Source organism: Pterocles gutturalis, unplaced genomic scaffold (assembly GCF_000699245.1).
Source record: "Pterocles gutturalis isolate BGI_N339 unplaced genomic scaffold, ASM69924v1 scaffold36952, whole genome shotgun sequence".
Taxonomy (NCBI): domain Eukaryota; kingdom Metazoa; phylum Chordata; class Aves; order Pterocliformes; family Pteroclidae; genus Pterocles; species Pterocles gutturalis.
The window spans coordinates 30298-36297 of NW_010111604.1; the positions used below are offsets into that span (position 1 = coordinate 30298).

Here is a 6000-nt window from a genome sequence, read left to right on the forward strand (position 1 = left end):
TGAAATAAGGTGGTTTACAAAACCATTAGATGATTCTATAAAATAAAAATTTTAAAAAAAAAATCAAATCCCAATAAAGGAGGCTGTTTAATGATGGCCATTTAAAAGCTGCCTGCCCAGGACTGCCAGGGTGAGGTTACGCTGACAGCAGCTTCCCTAGGGAACCATAAGATCAACCCCGTCTCATCAAAGCTGACAACAGACCTTCAACATCTAGCTGCTAACTACAGACATCGCCTTCAACGCTAAATATTCGACAGGACCCACCACCCTCTGTATTTTCCCCCTGAAAATGTGCAAACAGGCCAAAGACACGGCACTCTGCAGACATCCCCATGGCACTATTATACCGATCACGTCCTCATTTCAACAAAAAGTGAGAAGCGTTGGCTTTTACCACGTTCATCCCCAAAACCATACAAAGACAAGATTAGCTTGCAGACACCCAATGAAGTGCCTGTTCCTTTTTTTTTTTTTTTTTTTTTTTTAACTGCCATTCAGTTGGCGACTCTGCAGAGAGCAGTGGGGGAAGGATGGCTCCCGGGGGGCTGTTTCCAGGCTGAAGCTCTGGATCTCCTCCGCTGCACCCCCGGCTGTCTTGCACGCAGCGATGAAAGCCAAGCTTGTTTGCTTCTTGCCTTTGCAAAAACCAGACTGCTGGGACTGTCCCATGTCAGGCCGTGTCGGCTGCCTGGGAACATCACGAGATCAATGTAACTCTCCATGTGAAGGATCACCAGCTATTTTTCACATTTTACTCCGCGCTGAGCGTATTTATGGAAACAATGGCAAAGGCGAAGGAAAGAAAGAGATTATTTGTTTTGTCTGGCATCCGGGCTGCTCACTGAGCTGCGGGGAGATGCAAGTTGCCCCACACGAGATGGATCCACCTCTTTCGTGGCTGTGCTGAAGGCATGGACATCATCCCAGGCCCGTTATCAGGGACGGCTTCTGGCAGCATCCACCCTGAGGATGCTTCCGAAGTCACGGTAAACCGAGAAAGCATTTGGAGAATACCAAAAAGCCATGTCTGTACGGTAATTCTGCCAAGACATGCGCTGTCTCAGACTCCAGGGAAAGCCACCACATCAATGGAAAAACCCTACAGTGACTATTTGTGGTACAAGGGCTCCTGGACCCCCATAAATTTGGGCAGTAACATGGAAAGAGAAGTATGATGGGTTGTCAGTTCTGCAGGACATCTCCAGGAGTCCTGCATCTGCACTGCACGTGTGCTGGAGATGGGACTGATCTGACCATGTCCCTCCAAAAGCCCTTAGCAAGGTAGGAAGAAGATCAAGCTGGTTCTCCTCCTCACTAACCAGCCACATCAGTGCTCTGCAAGGGTCCATCTTTGGGTCCACCTGTAAAAACCTGATGAGATGGTCAACCTGCTTCGCAGTCAGGATGACACCGTGACATTCACTCATGGGATCCAGCAATCTTCATCCTCGGATCCTCTCCCCCCAGCATCTCCAAGCAGGAGACACTCCTGGTTTAAACAACAGAAAACATCTACTTGCCTTTTGCTAAGAGCCAACCAGCCCCAGTGCTCCTGGCCTCGCTCTGCTCAAGTGACATACAACGGCATCGCGCAGTCTGGACTGAGCGTATCCAACCCATCGTTGCACGTATCTAACCCATCTTTGCTCACATCCAACCCACCTTGAACATAGCTAACCCATCTTTCTTGGTCTTCAAAGAAAACGCTGCAGGACACCAGCAGCAAGGAGCTTCCCTCTCTGCCCTGCCACAGCAAGTACCAGTCCCCTTCCATGGATGCAGAATTGCTGGGGGCCATGTTCATTCACCATCAGGCACCAGAGGAATGGAAATACAAAAAAACCCAAATTCACATGTCCTAAGCACAGCTTTACCTAAGGGATCAACAGACCCTCAGATCTCCTCAGACATCTGTTCGTGCCAGCCGCAAAAGTCCCCAGTGCCTGAGCCCAACGCCGGCACCTTCAGGCTCTCTGATGCCTGCAGAACTTGGACTGGTGTTGGCAGCACTTCAAGAAGAACGAGAAGGTCAAGACAGAATGGTTTTAAAGAATTGTTATTTCTGCAGAAAGAAATTAAGCACTTAGAAAAAAAGCATTCCACCTGTGATTGAGAAGCTGATCTCAAGGACTCTGCCATGCCCCTGCCTAGCTCCCCAGAAGGAGGAGGATCCAGAGATGTCCACTGCCACCCACAAGCTCTCCACCACCCCATCCTGCGTGCAAACATCTCCAAGATAAGGCTTTAACCCCCAGCCACCTTCCCTGCAACGCATGTCTGGAGCCCACTGGGCCCTACTCCAAGGCAGCACTTCATCATCTGGGCGACTGGAAGTGTTTGAACAGTCCCACCGAAGCCATCAGCGCCCCGCGGCAGGGGGGTGTAGGTTCTGCCGTGCTGGAAAACATTATTAATGTGGCCCTGAGCTGGACCACTCCCCGGCTCTGAAGCTGCTGCTGTTTGGTGCATGGGCTGCTGTTGACCCCTCCATCATTCCTAAATTCTGAAGTTCATTACAGGGGAGACGCTGTTTGGCTTTCCCTGCCTTGGAGCTCTTTGATGTAGCTGCCATCACAGGAGTTGTTGCTGGGACAACACATCAAGCCTTACCATCTGGAAGGACTTTACGGAGGGAGGAAGCATTATTTCTTCCCTTGTGTTGATCCAACAGCGTCTATTTCTCTTTTTGCCTCCCGAGCTGGAGGATACGAGTGTGTCAGAGACAATGAGTCTTCTCCATCGGCCACTGGTGGATGAGGAGGGATTGTGCTGCTCAGCACATATTAGTGCCTTGCTCATCCCAGTGCAGAAGCTGCTGTTTCTGGAGGAGAGGGCTCCTTTCGAGGTGGGGAGAGGGGCTTCAGCGCCTGGGACCTGCTGCAGGCTCTTCACCTTTGCAGCATGTGTTAGAAAATGTGGAGGGAATGCAGAAGAGGAAGGGTCAACACTTTGACGTAGGCTCTCTTCTATGAGGAGTGTCTAAGATGTTTCAGGATGAAGCTGAGAGAGTTTTTCCTTCCTTATAAACTTGAAATTTTTATTAATATACATGATGAAGTCCCCACTCACGCTCTATACTACCCTATATACTAACGTGTGGCTATTTAAAAACAAAATGAAGAGGCTCTTATAAAGGTTTCATTATTGTAATACTTTCTTGAGCTGAAGAGCTATGCAGATAAGAAATTCAAGACAGGGACAGGCAGAAACAAGTTGCACAGCAGCTCCAGGCTCTGCAGAGCAGAGGGGAGCGAAGGAGTTCTGCTCTTCCTTCATCACTGCTCATCATCACGCCCAGGCACCGGCAGCACCCACCGTCTGTGCTGCCAGCGAGTTCTTTACCGAACCGCGTCTCCGACTGCTCTAAAGCACCGATTAAATAACCGTGCTCGCATTTTGTTCTTCTAACACTTGCTAATTGGTCTCTTCTCATTTACATTCCACGGAAATCCTTTTCTTTGTCTCGGCTCTGTGATAATGTACTTTTGCTTGCACAGGTAAAGATTTTTAGACACTCTAATCAAGACCTTACAGCCAAAACCCAGAATGCAATATTCTGGAAGAGATCAAAAAACATTAAGAACATTTTTTCAAGCCCTAGATCTTCAGATATTTTGAGACTGTGAACAGAAAAAGAAAATAAAGTTATTAGCTATCATAAGATCAAGTCTTTGAGTGTTTTGAAGAATTTGGACGTAAGTACGCTGGAACTATTTTGCAGATTTTCAAAGCTCAAATTCCTTTCTCCAAAATCTCCTTCTAATTATCCCGGATTATGTAATGCTCTGGTGCATGGAAGTCATACATTAAAAAAAGAACGTGTGCTGCAAAGAAGTGAAGGCAACGTCCTGAGTGAAAATACTGCATACTGCACTTGCAGATGCTGCTGAATATGAGCAGGAATAAATTACCGTTGTTTAAATCAGAGCTCACATCTGTTGATATAAGTGCTTCTGTGCTTTCTTCCTCTCCCGCTGCAATCAGACATCTGCAGACGGGAGGAGGTTTGTTAGCGTCAGCTACAGAGATGCGACGGCTTCTTCATATAAAGCAAAGCAATGAGGGAAGAAAAATAAAAATCAACAAGAGTTTCCAAGCACCGAGGAACAAAATTACCCTCTCTCTCGTTGATTTCAAGACACTGCAACTTAGTTTTTAAAGAGAGGTTGGAAGCTATTATGTGATGACGTGATTGGCTCTGAACTTTTTCCTGCTCCTTCGCTCTTTGTCTTGCTTGCTGTAAGAACAACTCACGGCTGCCCAAGCTCTAGACTTCATCCTTCTTCTTGGAGCTTAACAGCTCTTCATGAGCTTCTCCCTCATAAATTGCTCTGCATCGCCTTTCAGACCCATCTATTTTAATCAACATAACATCCCCTAAGGAAGGGAATTGCCCTGTTTAATTATTTGCAGAAAAAGACCTTGGTTTCAAGCTTTCCAGACACAATTTTATCTGACACCCTCAGATCTTTAATTATAATGAACAGCAATCATTCAGTTTTCACCTGCTCCAGGCCAGTGTCCCTCCTGCCCACAGGCATTATTTTGCATCCACCACTGACTTTAATGTGCTACCTCACTATTACATTTAGTTCCTCGTTTCTGTATTTCTTTGCAGGCAGCTTTTGCTTTGATGACCCCAAATATATTTAATACCATCAAGCAAAGGACATTTACTTACAGCCCCTCCCCGCACTGCAACGTTCCAGTGAATACACAGATTTCTGGGGGATTGACATTCTCACCACTATTTCCTATCTTCTAACCAGTAATAAACCCATAAGAGGACTGGTCCCATCTTATTCTACTATTTTTTGAAAACTTTTTTTTTTTCCTTTCCTTTTTTCTTTATGGCGTTATGTTGGAAAGCATTTGGCAGACCAGTATCAAGCTCTCCAGGAAAAGCCCTCCTTCCGAAGCAGCCAGCCAGCTGGAAAGCTGTCTAGTGTTGCCGTGAGCCGAATGCAAAGAGCCACGAAGCATCCCCTGGACTGTGCTTATCGTTAAGTGACAAAGTCAGAGAAAACAAAACCTCTGCTTGAAATAAATCACTTCCCCTTCAAACCTGGGCTGCAAACCATTGGTAGTCAAGATGATGTCCCTCCAGGTGCTCTGATCACCACGTGCACCTTGTGTTCCTTCCCCATTTGGAAAATATTCACCAGTACCAAGTGACTGGAGCCCCCACAACCTTCTCAACTTGTAAGAAAAAGATAAAACAGGGACTGGTTACTGCTCGGTGATGAGCAATGTTCTGCCAGCCTGGCAATCTTGAACAAGGGAGAGTTGAAATAAAACTCCATCACTCAAACAAGCTCTGTGGCCACCTTGCAGCCCGCAAACGGCCTGCAAGCAACAGCAGAAAAACACCCCTTCAGCTCTCCTGCTAGAACAATTTCAAATAATTTCATCACACCATCGCAGGCACTCAACCTCCCAGCAGTATTCACACACCAGAACTTTTCAGATTCACATTACACCTCCTCTCACACAAAACATTCTTCATGACTGATGTTTTACCCTGGGCTCTGATTTTTAATTTTTTTTTTTTTTTCTTTCTGATTTCCTCGGGGCGGGGGGAAGATATTACACACATCTCAAAAATGTCTTGTCATCCTCTTTGCTGCAGAAAATAATTCGGTTTTTATCTATGACTGCTAGGCGTGCTCGGTGGCCCCAGCTAAGATCCCACTATAGAGCTTCTTCCAACAGTTTCCCAGAGCAAATCAAACCAAGAACAACTCGTCTCACAGAACTGACACACCAACAAAGACGATGGCTTTCCCTCTACTCCTTCAACAAACACACCACGCTGCTAAGCCAGCTTTCTGCACCAATCTCACACTTCCAAAGGGTTGAAAGGACCTCGGGACACCACCGAAGGTCTCTCCTACCCCAAAAGGAGATGCTCAACGCTTAAACCCAACCACAGCACATCCAAGTGCAAAACATTTCACATGCTGGGGCCAATTTTGGACAATGGCCAAATTTTCCCTA

The 6000-nt window shown here is 46.6% G+C and overlaps 1 protein-coding gene across 1 annotated transcript in view; it reads right to left on the reverse strand.

The window, feature by feature from the left end:
• LOC104462007 (histone deacetylase 4-like) overlaps window positions 1-6000 on the reverse strand; it is a gene marked incomplete at its 5' end in the record, with an annotated part of 39053 nt that overhangs the window by 26743 nt on the left and 6310 nt on the right. The gene's annotated exons all lie outside the window — the stretch shown is intronic.